Source organism: Rhinolophus sinicus, chromosome X (genome assembly GCF_036562045.2).
Source record: "Rhinolophus sinicus isolate RSC01 chromosome X, ASM3656204v1, whole genome shotgun sequence".
Taxonomy (NCBI): domain Eukaryota; kingdom Metazoa; phylum Chordata; class Mammalia; order Chiroptera; family Rhinolophidae; genus Rhinolophus; species Rhinolophus sinicus.
This window is the reverse complement of record NC_133768.1, coordinates 66,946,180-66,964,688: the sequence shown is the minus strand read 5'-3', so window position 1 is coordinate 66,964,688 and position 18,509 is coordinate 66,946,180.

Sequence of the window (18,509 nt, the reverse complement as noted above, 5' to 3'; positions counted from 1 at the left end):
TGACGACTCTCAAAGGTCAATATTAAGCTGTGTTATACTGTTCAACAGTACATACTGTTATCTCTTTTTGCTAGATTCTACTATCAGGATGACTTACCAAGTAACTTCTATTAAGTATTTTTTTTTTTAGTTCTTATTCCTACCTCCTCTCACCCTCATCTTGCAATCAGCCATCTGCTTAGTATTATAAATAACATCCAGGGCTCTATTGTCAAAATTAGCTGCTTACTTAGATTGCTAACCCACTGGGTAGGGACTTTGAACTGCTTCAGAATCTACTAGAGTACCTCAAAAAACAGTTTCCTGTGCTATTGTTATTCACCAAATCCTTAATTTGATGACCCAAATATGAAATTGACTATTCACCTCAGTGTCTATTTGAGGGCTCCAAAGTGGTCTGTGAGTATCTAGAGGAGAATGCTCTAGAGATAGGCTATCTTGAATAAAATACCTAAATTTCGAATATCTCACACTGATGTATGTATGTTTATATGTATTCAATGCCATTTGATGATGCATACTCTTTCATAGACTTTTTCCAGCTTTCAATACCTCTGGGCAATAAACTCTCTTCAATGGGATTAGAAAGTGTTTTTTTGGAATGACTCCTCATCAAAAATAAATTATATCACTAATTTAAGACTGTAATAGGTCTGTACCACCAAATATAAGCTGCAAACACTCCTTTATTATACAACCCCAGCCATAAGGAAAATTATAAAATGAAAATGATCTATACTTTCTTAATTTCAATATCTGAATGAGATGATCAATATCCTCCATTATTAAATTTCTGGACATGAATGAAGGATCATCCTTCCCAGCTTCTCCAACAACTATATTTCTCTAAAATCACATAGAAAAGATTTAGTTCAAGAATTTAAAATATGACATTTGTTTATTGGCCTGTCTGTATAAAGTTGGTGAAGGAGTATAAGTATGACTTTGAAATTAAACTGGTTCTCCATCAGTTATAGATCCACAAATTTTCTCTGCATATCCATTCCTTTTGTACTTTAACCTGTACTTGGTCAAATGCAGACTTAGAATTTTTTTCCATGCAACCTTTGCTTATGGTAGAAAGCAGCCATTAATAAAACTTATTAAAACTTTTCTAATCTGTCAGCTAAAAGAAGAGACATTCTTTTTTTTTTTTCAGTATTGTGGTTAGATTCCCATCACTGCTTCTTTGATCTTGAGGTACAATTATGATGAACAGGGTAAGCATATGCATGTGTATATGTTTTCTAATTTCTATTATATTAAGAGGAAGAATGATCCTTCAGAGACCATTTAGCTGAAGAAAAGCTGAACTGAGATCATCCAAGCACCACAGAGCTGCCATCCTCTCCGGATAAAGGGTCAGCATTATTGGCCTCAGTTAATGGTAAGCTTGATGTGCATTACAGTAACTGCTGACTGAAGGTGTTACCATGGACACCGATATCAACATATCTTCAGGAGGAGTTACACAGTGCAAGAAAAAAACTGGGAGAATATAGAGTATCCATCACTTGATCTTGCAAAGAAGAACAAAAATATAAAGACCTCCTGGCCATATGATCATGTGTGCTTCAAAAAGTTGTGTAACACTTTCTATTATCATTTGTTGAATAATTGATATATGTCAGAATTATGTTAAACACTTTTCTGACATTATCTCACTTAATTCTTGTAGAAATCCTATGAAATATATACATTACTTTTTCCCCATTTTTTGGGTGAAGAAACTGAAGCTCAGGGAAATGAATTTAACTTACCCAAGAGTATGCAGCCAGTAAGTGGAGAAGGATTCAACTCTGGTTTGTTGCATACCAAAGTGTGCTCTAAGCCTCTCTAGTATATTGTTGCAGACTTGCAATATAAAATATACCCCAATCTCAGCTTTACAATGTAGAATAAACCCTACAATTTCGAGTAAATGGTGCCTGACACATAGTAGGTGCGCAAAAACTATTAAATTAATTAATAATGAGTTTAATTTTCCTAAATCTGGTAGGCAGAATTATAAAATGGCCCCCCAAATTTGCTACACACCCCCATGCATACATTCTATATAGTATCTGGGACTATGAATATTATAGATCTAGCTCCCATTATTCGGTTCTGCTATTTGCCATAGTTGGCCTTGAGATAGAGAAATTACCTGCGTGAACATGGCCTAATTACATGGATGCTTCAAAAGGAGAGAATTTTCTTTGACTGGTTGTTCAAGAGGATATCAGAGATTTGAAGAATGAGAAGGATTTGACATGTTGTTGCTAGCTTGAATATGGAGGGGAACGTATTGCAAGAAATATGTGGGTAGCCTTTAGTTGATGAAAGTAGCCCCCAGCCTACAGCCAGTAAGGAAATAGGGACCTCAGTCCTATAATCACAAGGAACTGAGTTCTGCAAACAATGAGAGCTTGGAAGGCAATTTTTCCCTAAAGCCTCCAGATAAGAACTCAGCTCAACCATCACCTTGATTTCAGCCTTGTAAGACCCTGAGCAGAGAACCGAGGCAGGTCATGAGAGACTTCTGAACTATGGAACTATGTGCTAATAAATAAGTGGTGTTTTAAGCTGCAAAGATTATGGTACTTTGTTACACAGCAATAAAAAACTAATGTTATAGTTATAATATTAAGTAACTGTACTGCACATAGTCCTCATTTTATTATGAGTTTTTGTTTTTCACGGTTCTCAGTTGGCTTTTTCTATGAAATGGCTGAACCAATGTTTTAAATTTTCATGCAGAGGGAGTATTACAGTCCACAGATAGATTTTATTGCCAGTCTTTATACATTAGTGAAAATACCCAATACTTCTAAGATCAACCATAAAATGAAAAAAATAACATGTGCGTTTTTCACTTTAAACTCACCAAATTTCACTAACCAGTATATTTTCTCTGTTCTCTTTTTTATATTCAACATACTGCGATTCAGTGCTATTCATCATTCTAGTTTAGCACATTTTAGATAGGCCTTTTGAAAAGTTGCAATCACCATAACCAGGTACAACATTATTAACTGAATCTTCGGTAGCTATTACTACCATGTATGATATACAGCTTAGGAGCTACCTAGAAATATAGTAATGTCTAAGAATCCAATGTAAATGACAATTTTACAATATTTTAGGAGTTGTGGAATGAATAATATCAAATTATAGAATTTAGGCTCATTATTGATGAAATTTAAAAAAAAGTTATAACCTGTGCTAAAGGGTCACAGTAGGGATTTCAACACAGTGATAGAAATCAACAAATGTACCAGAAATGGTGGAGAAGTTGGTAAAACTCATGCAGCTTTTGGTTTTTGCTTTAATAATGGTCTGATCTAAAGCTTGGATTGCAGAAATGTCATTCCAAGTGACAGTGTCAGAGGTTGAGCAAATACCGCTTTGTTTTTTATCCTAATGGGAATTTCTTGTGCTGAGAGCTAGGAAGAAAATCCTCTTTTAACTTGTAAACTGAGCAAATTTGATCTGGAAATCATTGAAAGAGAATAAATATGGAGCCTCAGGACACCATTTTTATGTTATTTTTCTGCCCATAAATACATTTTGAGTGAAAAAGCTGGCAGCTTTATTGAATACCATACCTGCAGTTTGGTTGAAACGCTACTTACAACCCTATTGACTCCCAGTGGATTTCTCCCACAAGCACCACTATTACTTAAAGCCTGGGATGAATTCTTGTTATTATAAGACTGCTTCATCAAAAGTCTTGACTCCAAATAGGAAGTAAATAAAACTGGGATAATACAATAGCATGCATTGACTTATTGCACAATCTGGAAAATGTTAGGAAAATATTAAAATGCATGTTTTCAGCATTCCTTAGTTCTAGCCAGAAAGCGTATTATTATCTTTTCCTCTGGGAAGTTCAGAATTTTTGAAATCATTGTGCACTACATTAGTCAGGAATTCCTACATTTAAGCTGAACCAGAAGATAGTACAGTTGGGTCGTATGATCTATATTTTGCAGCCTAAAGGTCACCAAATGATTTCAGCCAAATAAATTATTTAGAAACAGTTTGGGGATCTCTGGGAATTCTAAGCTTCTGCTTCTCCTTACTGACCTATGTCTTCTGACCTGCATTACTCAGTTTCAAAACAAGAAGAAGCCTTAATTTTCTGTGGGAACATTTTCCTACTTATACAATCACCAGAAAGAACTGGGTAATAGTTGTGTTGTAAAGAATTTACAGGCAAGGGGTATGCAGTATCTTTGAGGAAGGATTTCCCTGTGCTGCAGCCATGAAAGAAAAAAAGAAAGGAAAGAGCCTTATGCAGCTATATGCAGAGAGAAGGTAAAATACCATTGCACTCTGGTACCTCTTTTGTTTATTACATTAAATTATTTTCTTAGATAATTGTGATCTGAAATTAATCATATTTTTCTATGTCTTATGTAAATGAACAGACCAATTCAACTAAGAAGGCTAAAAAGATGTATTTAAGAGTAATCTTTCAATAGATTTAGAAAAGGAGATGACTGAAAAAGAAGGCAGACTGTGGTCCTAAACCAAATTCATTGCTTAAAATGAAAGAATGATTTGACATGACCTCTGTTCTGCTCTTGTTAAGCTTATCCTCCCTTCACCTGAGACCATTAAATATACTCCTGAAACAGAAATTTAAAAATTATAGCTTGTGGACAAAATTTGGTCCATCACATTTTCTTTTAAACTTTTGGGTTTTTTTTGAAAAGCATTTACAATCATTGGTTAAGTTTATAGAGGCATTCACACCACAATGGCAGAATTGAATAGCTGTAACAGTGTGATCCTCAAGTTTAAAATATTTTTTCTGACCCTTTACAGAAAAAAGTTTGTTGTTCCTTTTCTTTAAAAGTTATTCTTCCCCTATTTTCACCCCTATCAGCTTCTCTAGGACCAATTTCATTTAGAAGTTAATGTATGTCAGTAGCTGTTATTCAGTACCCTGAGACTTAGTGTCAGGGTACCCAAACTGCAGGTGAAGTTCCTCTACTACTACTAATTTCTAACTATACAATCTAGTTTTTTAATATGTTCTTTAATCACATGGCTCTGCAACCTGCCTAGTACTCCAGGATCTAGGTCTCATGTTTGTTTTGGTTTGCATCCTTCTGCCCCAAATCTTATTACTGAACCACAGCACAATGGATATAGCTCTACTACCCACTGGGTAACAGCTATCCTAGTTCTTGCTTACTTAGACTCTGAGTATCACTACACCACAACTGTTATCCATCTATTAATTGAGGCATATGGCCACCAGTATGCTTGCCTGGGTTTCAAACTACAGTATAAGTATCACTCACTTTGAATGCTGTGCATTGGATGATGGAGTGGGCTCTCAGTACCATGACTGAGCTGGTCCAGATGAGTGTTCTCATCCAGGTGTCATGTTCTAGTTTCAGATCAAAATCTTCCAAGATTTCTTCATCCTATTACAGATAAGCAGACATGCTAAACAAGGGGAAAGAAAACCAAAACGTTAGAATGTTGGGTGATCAATTTCATTGGAGAAATAAGGATGATTTTGCCACTAACAGAGACTTATCCAAAGAAATGTATAGAGAGAACCAAATAGTTTCATGCCTTCTGAAAGGGAATGGTATAGAATAATATCTCATTTTATTATTTTAACATTAACACTAAGTATCTATCCGATGTGAGAAGCAGTTATTTACAGTAGGCAGAAAAATAAGCAATTTAAAGTAATTTGGTAGAGAACCTTGGGTCACAAAGGGCAACATTCCATTTTAGGCTACAGACAATGAGTAGCTTCTGGTGGTGGTGATGATGGACTTGGTGAAAGAGATTAGATTGGAGAACACAGGATTGTTCCCAGTGTACTAATAGAGGGGGAAATCTCACTAAGAAGCAAGGGAAAGAAAATTCCTCCCAAGCTTATTAGAGTGACTATGTCTGACAACTATAGAGATATAAGCACGCCCAACTGACTAGTTGAAATCCCAAGTGGTACATGAGTATGTGTAGACTGTATACTATGTACCGGGGTGCCAAAAAATACACATGACTTGTATTCACCTTTTGTTATTGGTATATATTGAGTATTACAATTTTAATGCAGTTTGTTCCTATCTTAAAATGTGTATACATTTTTTTGCACACTCTGTATATGTTGCAAGCGTGAGGCTCTCCTTGACTCTCAATAGTGATTCAATCTGCTTTTTCAACAGGCAGTCTTATTCCACGGGATGGTTGATGAGCTTTTTCAACTGGAAGCAGCTATTAGGTTGGTGCAAAAGTAATTGCAGTTTAAAAGGTTAAAAATAATTGCAAAAACCACAATTACTTTTGCACCAACCTATCTTTGTAGTTTAACCTTCTAGAACAGCACATCATTGCAGGAGAGACTGAACAGATTCCCACAATCAGTCAGCCCTATTGTTTTGGCCTCACTCATGGGAAATGTAGTTTTTTCCTGATTTACAGAAAGGAGAAGGAGGAGAGGAGGAAAACGACGAATTCCCATTGTTTCCTGAAATTCATTATTTTCACCAAGTGCTTCTGGTATGTGAGAAAAGCTGACATAATCTATTTGTTTAGCTCATCATGCATTATTACATTATATTGTGCAGTCAGTCTCTATATATGAATCTTAAATGAATTTCACCTTGGTATTAATGATTGATGGGGAAAATATTCATGATTTTGGTATCAGACTGTGAAATCTGGTATTGGAAGCACCTTCCTTTACTCAAGTTGAATGTGAACTATGTGACAGGAAACTGCAGGTCTTGGTGACACATCTGCTCTGCAGGATCTTGCTGGGTGAGCTGAAATAAGCAGCTTTTGTGCCCTCTTCTGTAAGCAGTCCTTCGTGTTTATTCAGATATTATTTAAAAACCTAAAAAGCCACTCAGTATGCAACCTGAACTTCCAAGTAATCTTTAGCAAGAAACCCTGGAGTAAGAGGCTTGAAAAATAATTGCAAGAGCTTCACAGAAAGCAAAATGGAAAAAAAAAAAAAAAAAGACACACACACACATACACCAAGGAGGTATGTGTGAAAATAATTCTGTTGACTGCTTACAGAAAATGTGTTATTGGGTAATCACATCAAATTCTACATGCCTGAAAATGAAATTAGTATCTTTTCGAAAATTACCTACAATTTTCTACCTTTTTATAAATGATACAAATAAGCTAAGAACTCTACAGTCACCTTGAAAGTTTTCATCTCTTTCATTCTCTTAAGCTAATATCTCAAGAAATGCTGTCGATACTTCCACTAAATGTATATACTTGCCCCACCAGTATGTTTCCCTTGCCATAATCCTGGTTTTAGGACTCATTATCTTCTTTTTTCCTTTGGAGCTTGATTTCCAACTTTTAACTATTGGGATATACCGTATGTGGGTCTCCATTTGTGTACTTGGTCCAAACCTCAATGATGTTCGGATGGGCCTCCCTGCAAGCCCTACCATTTCCCATTGCCTTATGCCTAGGGCTGTGGCCCTCATTGACATGACTTGTCTGGTCCTTGTAGCCACAGCTGTTTGGAGCACCTTCTGTGAGCAAATTGCGGGGAAGAAGATTGAAGATTTGTGTGTGTGTGAGCACGTGTGAGCGTGCACATGCACTAACCCTTATATATACACATATATAAATAGTTATTTTTCTATTCCCATGCTCCCAACCTCTCCTCTTTGGCAACCATCACCTTCTTCTCTATGTTCATATATCTGTATCTATTGAGATATTTTGTGTTTTCTTTTTTTGTTTAGATTTCATATATAACACATCATATGGTATATGTCTTTCTCTGACTTATTTCACTTAACATAATACTGTCTAGGTCCATCCATGTTGTTGCAAATGGCAAGATTTCATTCTTTTTCATTGCTGAATGACATTTTATTATATGTATGGCACATGTTTTATATATATATATATATATATATATATAGCATAAATATATATCTTAATTATATATCAATCAACATTTAATAATTAATTACTAATAATTAATATATTATATAATCTGCTATATATTATATTATGGTTTTATGTATATAATATACATTATATAATATGTAATATGTTATGTATATTATATTATAATTAATTAATTATCAATTATTAACCAATTAATAATTAATAAATACATTAACAATAAGTATACACACACAGAGAGAGTGCCAAAAATATAGACACATTTTAAGAAGGGGAAAACTGCATAAAAACTGTAATACTCAATATACACCAATCACAAAATGTGTATACAAGTCACGTTTGACTTCTGCAATTATAAGAGGTGCTCAAAGTGGTTACCATCAGCGTCCAGACACTTCTGATTATGGCAAACTACTGCTTGAATTTATCTATTCAGCTGTTGATGGACATCTAGGTTGTTTCCATATCTTAGCTATTACAAGCAATGCTGAAATGAACATAGGGATGTGTATATCTTTACAAACTAGTGTTTTCATTTTCTTCAGATAAATACCCCGAAGTGGAATCATTAGGTCATGTGGCAGCTCTACGTTTAATTTTTTAAGGACTTTCCATGCTGTTTTCCATAGTGGCTGCACTAATTTAAAATCCCACCAACAGTGAACAAGGGTTCCCTTTTATCCACATCCTCAATAGCACTTATGTGTTGACTTATTGATGATAGCCATTCTGGTAGATGTTAGGTGATGTCTCACCATGGTTTTCATTTTAATTTCCCTGATAATTAGTGATGTTGAGCGTCTTTTCATATGTCTGTTGTCCATCTGTATGTCCTCTTTGGAGAAATGACTGCTTTTTAATGGGATTATTTGTTTGTTTGTTTTGGTGTTCAGTTATATATGTTCCTTATATTTTTTTGAATACTAATCCCTCCTTATTGGATGTATCATTGGCGAATATCTTCTCCCATTCAGTAGACTGTCATTTTGTTTTGTTGATGGCTTCCTTTGGTGTGCAAAAATGTTTAAGCTTGTTGTAGTCCTATTTGTTTAAATTATCTATTGTTTCCCTTGCCCAATATATACATATACATACATACATATACATATATATATATATATATATATATATATATATATATATATATATATGGATATGCAATATATATGTATTGCTTTTATTGCATTTATGATCATATGATTTTTATCCTTCATTTTGTTAATGTGATGTGTCATGTTAATTGATTTGCATGGTATATGACCATTTTAATATATTACTGGATTTGTCTTGCTAATATTTTGTGGAGAATTTTTGCATCTATATTTTTCAGGAATAATGGCCCATACTCTTTTTGTAATGTCATTGTCTAGTTTTGCTATCAGGGTAATGCTGGCCTCCTAAATGAGTTTGGGAGCTGTCCCTCCTCTTCAATTTTTTGGGGGATAATTTGAGAAGGATGAGTGTTAATTCTTTGAATGTTTGATAAAATTCACCTGTGAAGCCATCTAGTCCAGGGCTTTGAATGTTGGGAGTTTATTTATTTATTTATTTATTTATTTATTTATTTATTTATTGCTGATTTGATTTCCTTAGTAGTGATCTGTCTATTCAGATTCTTTTTCCTGATGAAGCATTCGAAGATCCCCTTCTTCCAAATTGTTCAATTTGTTGGCATATAATTGTTCATAGTATTTTCTTATAATCCTTTGTATCTCTGTGGCATTGGTTGTCACTTCTCTTTCATGTCTGATTTTATTTATTTGGGCCCTCTTTTTCCTTTATGAGTCTGGCTAAAGGTTGATCTCTTTTTTTTTTTTTTTTTTTTTTTTAAACAACTCTTGGTTTCATCGATTTTTTTCTATTTTAGACTCTATTTTATTTATTTCCACTATAATCTTTATTGAGCCCTTCCTTCTACTAACTTCAGACAGTTTTGTTTTGCTTTGTTTAAGTGTAAACTTAGAATGTTTATTTGAGATTTTTCTGGTTTCTTGATGTAGGCTTGCATTGCTATGAATTTCTCTCTTAGAACTGCTTTCACTGTCCCGTAGATTTTGGGTTATTGTGTTTTTATTTTCATTTGTCTCAAGGTTTCTTTTGCTTTCTCCCATGATCTTATTCTTAACCCATTCATTGTGTAGTAGCATGTTATTTATCCTCCATACATTTGTGTGTTTTTCCGTTTTTTTCTTGTAATTGATTACTCATTTCATACCACTGTGATCAGAGAAGATATTTGATATGATTTCAGTCTTCTTAAATGTATTGTAACTTATTTTGTTCCCTAACATGTGTTCCATCCTGGAAAATGTTCCATGTGCACTTGAAAAGAATGTATATTTTGCTGCTTTGAGGTGAAATGCTCTAAAAATATCAATTAAACCCATATGATCTAACGTGTCATTTAAGAGCACTCTCTCCCTTGTCTGGATGATCTATCCATTGGTGTCAGTGGGGTGTTAAAATCCCCTACTATTACTGTACTGCTGTAAATCTCTCCCTTTAGGTCCATCAATATTTGCTTTATACATTTAGGTGTCCCTACGTTGTTTAGTTCATTTTCTGGGGTTTTGTCCTGTTCTTTCATTGTCTCTTTGGCTGCCTCTCTGTGCCTATTTGTATGTATTAGGTAGATCTGCTACATTTCCCAGTCTCGGCAAAGTGGCTTCATGTACAAGGGTTCTGTGGGGCCCAATGGTGCAGTCTCCTTGTTCACCTGAGCCAGGTATTCCAGGAGTGTCTCTCGTGTGTGATCTCATGTTTTGGTTGAGACTTTACTGCTGTTGGCACATCAGTGGGTGGGATTGACCCTCAGGCTGAGTGGCTATGAAGGCTCTCTGTGGCTACAGTGGACAATCTGTTGTGCAAGGGCTGACCAGACAGAGTGAGACTAGATTAAGTGAGGCTCTAGTACCAGCTGAGTCCACCTTTCGGGTGTGTCATTTGTGGAGTTGTTTCGATGGTGCTCTGGTGTGGTCAGAAGCAGGCCACCAAGTGCATTGTTTCTGGAGCCTCTTGGGAGGGGCTCTGGTATAGATCAAAATCAACTGTCATTTGTGCCTGGCTTGGGAACACGTGGTGTGAGCTACAAAGTGATCTGTGGTTGGTTGCCACTTGCTCTGGGCTTGGGGGTGCTTGAAAGATGCTATGATATGAATTGAGGCTGACTGTTACTAGTAGTGTAACTAGGACACTTTGGTGTGCACCACAGTGCGAGCTGAGTCCAGGTGCTACTTGTGCCAGGTTTATTTCCACTTAGTTGAAGCTATGTTCCAAGCCAACATTGGTTGCAGCTCACAATAGGCTTGGGGTCAGCTAATGGGAATTATAATGCAAAATGGGATGGGTTGCCACTTGTTCCAGGCTTGGGGCCACTGAGCAAGTGGTACAGGGCATACTGAGACCAGCCACTGCTTGTTCAGGTTTTGTGGTCCTCTGAGAGATTTTAAGAAAATCCTGGTTGCATGGAAAAGCCACTGGAAGTGGCTCAGGCTGGGCACTTGAGTAGGGTGGGGTGGGGTCTCAGGGTTGAATGAATGTTGTTAACCATGTGATTAGAGAGCTCAGATTTGGCACATGCCTACGTCTGTTGGCTGAGTATGGAGGGCTCACCAAAGGAACAATGATGACATCCAACACTTCCATCCAGAAAGAGCTGCCCTGACCCCTGTCCCTCCAGCCCTCACCCTGAAGATAGTCAATTCTGTTCTTCCCCATATGTCCCTGGTACTTTTGAGCTGCTGCTCCTGCACTGGAACTCAGAGTGAGTGAGTTTGTGAATGACTGAGTGTGTGCACAGTATCCCCAAAAGAAATGCTTGGGACTCCAGCAGCCCTCCCTCTTCTTTGGATTCAACCCTCATTAGGTTTTCCAGTCAGAATTTATAGGGACTCCTATTTCTGGCATTGGTGCCTCAGGCTAGGGATCTCAGTGTGAGGCTCAGACCCCATACTCCTCAGGATGACCTCCAAAGTCAAGACATACCAGCTGATTTTTAATTGCCACACCATGGGTGTGCAATCAGCTTATTTCACTTCTCTGATCCTCCTACCAGTTCCATCGTTGCTTATTCTTTATATCCTTAGTTATAGGACTTCTATTCAGCTAGTCTTCAGGTGGTTCTCAATGATTATTGTTCCATAATTTAGTTGTAATTTTGGTGTGGTCATGGGAGGAGATGAACACAATATTTACCTACTCTTCCATCTGAACCAGAAGCGAACAGTCACGGTTTAACAGTTTATCTGTTAGGCACATATGAGAGGAGGAGCTTATTACCTCAATCAAATCAGGAACAGAACTGCGTTGAGACTCTATTGCAGTTTTGGTAAGACACTGTCTACCTCTGTTTTTTCCCTGTTTTGTGGGTGTGACCATACAGGGCTTTTATCTGAGAATCTCTCAGTTCTTTGCCTCTTCAGAACCTATGATTTGTGGGTATTGTCATTCTAATTTTCGGAGATATTTGTTTTTATTTTTTTGTATCCCAATCTGGTCAACTTCAGAATTTAGCAGATGGCGCCAGGGTGATAATGCCTATGTTTGAACCCATTCATTTCTTCAATTTTGCCATTAATGTATCTCATACTGGCCTAAGTATCTGCAGGTTTCTCCATCCTCTGGTAATGATGCTTTCTTAGGGGCCAAACCTATATTCTTAGTTTTCTACTATGCCTGAATGGCAAGTACTGTTAGGGAAAAGAGTTCCAGTATTTCAACTCTCATATTTTGTGTTTTAAGGCTTCTTTCTATCCAGGTAGATATGTGCCTCCTATGTATAAGAAAAGCAGAAAATTTTCCACTGTATTACCCATAAAATTTTGATCAAATACCTTTATCTCTTACCAGATTTAGAGTCAGAATATAGCAAATAACTTGGCTGTACATCTAAGACTATAACTTATCCAATGTTGTCAGTCCTGCCCCATGGGACCACCAAAGAGTCTGCTGGCTTCTTTGTGCCAAGCAGTAGCCCTCTGAGCCAAACGCAGATTTTTAATTCTGTCCCATACCCAGATTTTTCTAATTCCCTTAGAGCATTTGCATCTGCAGATGCTTAATGGTCTCCTTTCTGGAATTTCATTCCTTCTAAGTCCTCGTTGCTTCTGTAGCTCTCCGATGCCTTAACAATTTTATCTTTTCTGGTTGCTTCCAGTGACATTATTGGTCTGTTGCAAACTAGTTTACTCTACTTGACAGAAGAAACTCATTCATCTCTTTCTGATATCTACACCAGTATCTCCTGAAGTGTATTTGTAGCTTTTGGGGACCCAGTTTAAGAGGATAACACATATTATTGTGACTTACAAAATCTTGAGAGGTGGTTTCTATCATCTTGTTATCCAGCTAGACTACATGGAAATTAGAATAAGGCCATCAACTACCAAAGATCAAAGTTGATCATTCTGCATATTCTACGTTAATACATTTATTTGAGAATATGTATTGTAATAATATCAATAATTTTTTCCTCAAAGCTGAGGTACTACCAGTGTTGCATCTTTGAAGATAAGAGATGAATCAATTTTAAATTTGATGTGTACTCTTAAAAACATTGTTTTTCTGGGTTTAGCACATCATTCTCGGATACATCCACACTAAGCCAAATTTCTCATTCTCTATTGTTTACACATTTTCTTTCTTAAGGACTGTTGGTATACACAGCCCATATATTAATCTTTAACTATCCTGGGCCCATGCTTATTGCTTCTTTTTTCACAACATAGCAAAGCAACTTTTCATGTCTTGTATTTCATGTGCAAGACCCTTGCTATTCTAACCATCACCATTCCTACAATCCTATATTTCCCAACTCCTACTCCCAAATCAATATATATATATAATACTAAAGGTACTGAGATGAACACTATAATGTATGCAAAGACAGCTAAGACAGAGTACTGGTATTAAAAACATTATAAACTTGTAGAGAGATAATGCCTGAATATAAGTAACAGTATTGAATAAGGAAAGGCATGTGAGAAAAGAAAGGTATGAGGTTTATAAGCAGAATTTAAAGGAGGAAGAAACCACATTTAACTTGTGTATCAGAAAAGGCTCCATAGAAGTGGTTTTCCTTAGGCTGAACTATGAAGGATGTATAATCTTTCAGGCACACATAAACAGAATTAGAGCATCCCAAATGCAGATAATACATGTTTGCCAACCTTATTTTACGCTTGCTTTTTCATCTTTTTTTCATTGACTGTTGTGAAATGCCACCAATTTTTAGATCATTTCATTTAAACTGTTAAAGTTTAGAGGTTTTTTGTTTGTTTGTTTGTTTGTTTGTTTTAAAGAACAGTGAGTTTAATAAAAGTCAGATGGCACAGAAGGTTGTGTACGAGGCAAGAGGAAATAATTGACATTTATTGGAAACCTACTATGTTTTAAAAATCTCACATGTATTGATGTCATCAAAATGGCAGCATGAGGTGAGCCCCTGTAAAGCTCCCCCGGAATTTACAACTAATCGAACAACAATAACTATACAAAGGACTGCCTGCACAGCAGACAGGCAAGACACAGAGGCCCACTACTGAATTCACCTAAAGGTGGGCAAATTGTGCGAGCAGGAGAGGAGGGAAGGGAGAATTGCGGAGAGAGAAGAACTCATACTGCCAGGGCTCTGCTTATGGCCCACAGGGCTGAGGGAGCAGCATATAACACGGCTGAACCAAATGCTCATGGCAGAGACCTCGGAGAAAAGACTGAGGGAAGAAGGCTGAAAACGGTGGTTTAAGCCTTCACTGCCGAGCAGAGAACAGAAGCCTTAGGCACTGAGACTAGCCGCCCCTCCCTACCCTCCCAGAGCTGGCACCGCCCCCAAATGCCCGGTGCTAGAAGCGGAACAGTAGCAGTGTCAGGTCAAAAGAACAGAATATTTGTTGTTCTTGGAACTGTGGACAGCCGACAGAGATTCGCAGCCCAACTAGTTCCGGCAAAGGGGAGGGAGCTGTGGAAGCAGGACCGGCAGTGGTGGTGGTGGCTGCAATAGCTCTGAGCCACCTCTCACAACTCACTCCACCCCTGGACCCACCTATCTGGGTGGATCCCTGCAGGAGTAAACAGAACTGCTAAAACATATGGGCTCTGAATCTGATGCAGGAAAAGCTTGGGAAATTCAAAAGGTCTCTGCGTACTCACACAGACACTGCTCATTGTGACCCAGGCGAACTATTAACAGAGGAGAAGCCCGTTCACCAGGGAATCGCCCCATTGTGTGAGAAGCTGGAATAGTGCAGAGAAAACATAGCACTACCGTGTGAGAGAGAAAAAAAAGGCTGCAGTCAGAGAGAAAATAAAACATTCTACCAAGAAGTACTGGAAAACAAAAGAAAGACCTCTTCCTATCAACCTGTTGCAGAAGCCACTCCTGTAGATGTCTAGGAAGAGAAATAATAAATCAGTAATTGCCATGAATAACCAAGGCAACAAGACAGCTCAGAAAGAAAGTGAAAAGTCTCCAGAAAAGGAACTTAAAGATATGGAAATATGTGACTTAAATGACAGAGAATTCAAGATTGCAGTTCTGAAAAAACTCAACGAGATGCAAGAAAACACAGAAAGGCAGTTTAATGAACTCAGAAACACAATCAAAGAACAACATGAGCATTTTACGAAAGAGATTGAAATTTTAAAAAAGAACCAAGTAGAATTTCTGGAGATTAAGAATGCAATAGAAGAAATTAAGAATGCAATAACCAGCTTAGGTAGTAGAGTTGACCAGATGGAGGAAAGAATCAGTGACATCGAAGATAGAAACCTGGAATCATACAGATGGAAGAAGAAAGAGACTTGAGACTTAAAAGAAATGAAAGAACTCTACAAGAACTTTCTGACTCCATCAGAAAGAGCAATATAAGAATAATGGGCATACCAGAAGGAGAAGAAAGAGAGAAGGGAACAGAGAATATATTCAAACAAATTGTCGATGAGAACTTCCCAAACTTGTGGACAGAACTGGATCCTCGAATCCAAGAAGCAAATAGAACACCTAATTACCTCAATCCCAACAGGCCTTCTCCAAGGCACATTGTATTGAAGCTGTCTAAAATCAATGACAAAGAAAGAATCCTCAAGGCAGCCAGGGAAAAGAAGATGGTAACCTACAAAGGAAAGCCCATTAGATTATCATCAGATTTTTCAGCAGAAACTCTACAAGCCAGGAGGGAGTGGAACCAAATATTCAAACTATTGAAAGAGAAATTATGAGCCAAGAATAATATATCCAGCAAAGATATCCTTTAGATATGAAGGAGGAATAAAGACCTTTCCAGACATACAGAAGCTGAGGAATTTTCTAATACACGACCTGCACTACAAGAAATACTAAAGGAGGCTATTTGACCACCATCAACAGGGACAATTTGTGGCAACCAAAACATAAAAAGGGGAGAGTAAAGGCCTGAACGAATATGGGAATGGAGAAAGTAAGCGTGCTGAAGAAAATGGAATACTCTAAATATCAAACTTTCTTTTACATAAACTTAAGGGTAACCACTCAAAAAAAATACAGAACTGAAATATATACTGTAATAAAAGAAGAAACAGAAGGAAACATCATAGAATACCACCACACAGAAATAATAGACAACAACAAAAAGGCAAAGAAACAATGGAGACACAGCCTTACCAGAAAACTAAAGATAGAATGACAGGAAATCCTCACATATCAATAATCACCCTTTTTGTAAATGGACTGAATTCACCAATAAAAAGGCACAGAGTAGAAGATTGCATCAAAAACTAAACCCAACCATATGCTGTCTCCAAGAGACGCATCTCAGCTACAAGGACAAGCATAGACTCAAAGTGAAAGGGTGGAAATTGACACTCCAAGCAAATGGTACCCAGAGAAAATCAGGTGTAGCCATAATGATATCAGATGAAACAGACTTCAGGGTGAAAAAGATAACAAGAGACAAAGATGGACATTTCATAATGGTTAAGGGGACTATACAACAAGAAGACATAACAGTCATCAATATTTATGCCCCCAATCAGGGAGCACCAAAATATACCAAGCAACTACTAACAGAACTAAAGGGAGAAATTGACCAAAACACAATTATACTAGGGGACTTAAATACATCATTGACAGCTATGGATAGATCATCCAAACAGAAAATAAATAACGAAATAGCAGCCCTAAATGACACATTAGATGAAATGGACATAATTGACATATATAGAGCACTTCATCCTAAAACATCAGACTATACATTCTTTTCTAGTGTACATGGAACATTCTCAAGGATAGACCATATATTGGGACATAAAATCAGCTTCAGCAAATTTAAGAAGATTGAAATCATACAAAGCATATTCTCTGATCACAATGCTTGGAAATTGGATATAAACTGCAAAAAGAAAGCAGGAAAAACACAAATACATGGAGATTAAACAAGATACTTTTAAAGAATGACTGGGTCAAGGAAGTAATTAGAGGAGAGATCAAAAGATACATAGAAACAAATGACAATGAATATACGTCCTACCAAAATTTTGGGGATGCAGCGAAAGCAGTTTTAAGAAGGAAATTTATATCATTACAGGCCTATCTCAAGAAACAAAAAACTCCCAAACAAATAGCCTCATGTTACACCTTAAAGAACTAGAAAAAGAAGAACAAGTGAAACCCAAGGTCAGCAGAAGAAAGGAAATAATAAAAATTAGAGCAGAACTAAATGAAATAGAGAACAAAAAGACAATAGAAAAAATTAATGTGACAAAGAGCTGGTTCTTTGAAAAGATTAACAAAATTGACAAACCCTTGGCTAGACTCACTAAGATAAAAAGAGAGAAGACGCTACTTAACAAAATCAGAAACGTAAAAGGGGAAGTTATCACGGACACCACAGAAATACAAAGGATCATCCAAGAATATTATGAAGGACTATATGCCACCAAATTCAATAACCTAGAAGATATGGACAAGTTTTTAGAAACATATAGCCGTCCAAAGCTGAACCATGAAGAACTGAAAAATCTAAACATACTGATCAACATTAACGAAATTGAATCAGTCATTCAAAACCTTCCCAAAAGCAAAAGTCTGGGACCAGATGGCTTCACTAGTGAATTCTACCAAACCTTCAAAGAGGATCTAATACCAATCCTGCTCAAAGTCTTCCAAAAAACTGATGAATAGACAGTACTCCCTATCTGGTTTATGAGGCCAACATTATCCTGATACCAAAACCTGGTAAGGTCAACACAAAAATAGAAAATTACAGACAAATATCTCCGATGAATACAGATGCAAAAATCCTTTAAAAAAGTTCTAGCAAATCATATACAACAATGCATTAAAAAGGTTATTCATCAACAAAAGTGGGGTTCATCCCCGGGTCACAAAGATGGTTCAACATCCACAAATCCATCAATGTGATACATCACATAAAACAAAGGACAAAAATCATATGATTATATCAATTGATGCAGAAAAAACTTTTGACAAGATACAACATCCATCTATGATTAAAAACACTACGTAAAATAAGTATAGAAGGAAAACACCTTAACATAATAAAGGCCATATATGACTGCCCTCCGCTAATCTCATAATTAATGGTGAAAATCTGAAGCCCTTTGCTCTACGTTAGGAA